Source organism: Gopherus flavomarginatus, chromosome 12 (assembly GCF_025201925.1).
Source record: "Gopherus flavomarginatus isolate rGopFla2 chromosome 12, rGopFla2.mat.asm, whole genome shotgun sequence".
In the NCBI taxonomy this organism is placed as follows: Eukaryota; Metazoa; Chordata; order Testudines; family Testudinidae; genus Gopherus; species Gopherus flavomarginatus.
The window spans coordinates 5,703,333-5,705,222 of record NC_066628.1 but is presented as its reverse complement, the minus strand read 5'-3'; positions in this window follow the sequence as shown (position 1 = coordinate 5,705,222).

The following is a 1,890-nucleotide window of genomic DNA, read 5'->3' as shown; positions in this document are numbered from 1 at the left end:
GTAGCTTTGGGGCTGTTCTTTCCCCCTATTCAGGAACTGGGGGGGGATAAAAAATTCTTTGTTCTCCGGAGATGCTGGGCATCTGATTTGCAAGAGTGTTAAAACTGTTTGAATTGGCTGAGAGAGCCTGCTGCGCCGTGCCCAGCCAGCAGAAGGAGGTCCAGTGGTGAGTCTGCTCCTTGGAAGATGTGTTTTGTTTTATGGCTTTTCAGCTAAACAGAATAGGTCTGGGGTTACTGAAACCAAACCAAAACTTGGTGGTTGGTTGTTTTTGCCTGCAAATGTGATATACGCCTGATAACCTCCGGAGGAACCTGGCATTTCAGCAAGGCAAGGGGAGCCAGGGAGTATTGCAGGGGCCAAGGTTAAGGCTGTTTTTCTTAAGTCGCATAACTATGGGGACTTTCAAACCTTGTCGTTTAACTTTAGCACTAACTAGACTCTCATGAATGTTGGTAAACCTCCGTGCTCTGATTTACTAGATGAATATCAATCTCCTTAGCTCTGGATCCAGGGTCTGGACACTAGCTCAGACTGTGAGAAACCCCTGTGCCCTTCCCTGCTCCGCCACAGCCTTCCTCCGTGACCTTGAGCGAGTTGCTGAGTCTGTGCCTCAGTTTACCCATCTCTAAAATAGAGAGAATACCACTGCTCCACCTCGCAGGGAAATACATTAAAGGTTGTGAGACACCTTGTTAGTATGCCAACGGATGCCACTTGTAGAGAAACTTAATGAGGTTTTTGGTCTAAGAATTTTTCTAGCTGGGACTGTAACAGCTTTACATCTTCTGAGAATGGGATGTAGAGCTGGGGGAGACCCAGGGGGGACTCATAGAATGATCTGTCGGGGGCACCTTAGTGTCTCCAATTGTATCCAGCCCTGGAGACAAAGGAGAGGGGTTTCTTCTCAGTACCTGGTGCAGCTGAACCTGTTCCCGCTGCCAATATGGTGGTGGCACTGTCTTGTGCCCAGGAGGGGTTGGTGTTGGTCGGGGCGTATGTGGCAGTGTTGCTGGTGACTGCTGGTGGTGACACAGTGACGTTAGATGTTCCTGGTGCGGTGGTGTGGGTGGTGAAGGCCGGAGGCGCCTGGGTGGTGAAGGTGACCTCATTCGGTGCCACAGTGCTGTCGGTGACTTGCACAGTTGCCATAGGGCCACCAGTAACTGTCAGCGGTGCTGAGTTGAGGTTGGCTGGTGCAGTGGTGACTAAAAAGAGATGGACATCACATTGGGAAGGTTTTACTGAGCAGAGCTGGGGAGACTCAAGCTGGTTGGGAAAATGGGAGCTTTTTGGAAGGTGATTTCAACTTTTTTGCCCAAAAAACGTGAACTATTTTGATTTTGAAACGGCGCCAGAATGCCTCATGTGAGTTGTAGTTCAGGTGCTTCATGCCTCTATTTTCCTCTATAGGCTGGGCTCCTTGGGGGGACTACAACTCCCATGAGCTTCCAAGCTTGCCCATCCTGGCTGCAGTGCATCATGGGAGATGAAGTTTGTATGGGGAGCTCAGTCCATAGAGGAGAATGAGGCCATGAGGGGGCCAAACTTCAACTTCCATGAGACACAGCAACGGCAAATCAGAACTGAAATATTTTTAATTTTCTTTTTGGGCATTGTGTTTGTTCAATGAAAAATCAAAACGAAATGTTTTTCATCACAATAAAATACGTTATTCCCTTTCATATTGCAATTGATCACTTTGGTTTTGGTTTTTGACTTTTACTTTTGGAACAGGCGAGGTGATTCCTCTCTCTTTGTTTTAAATTTTTTTTTACCTCCTGCCCATGAAAAAAATATTTGGTGTTTTATTTTTTCAAAAATGAGAACAAAACTAAGAATTCAGTTGGAACAGACACCAAACCATTTCCTCTTTCCTTTCACTTTGAA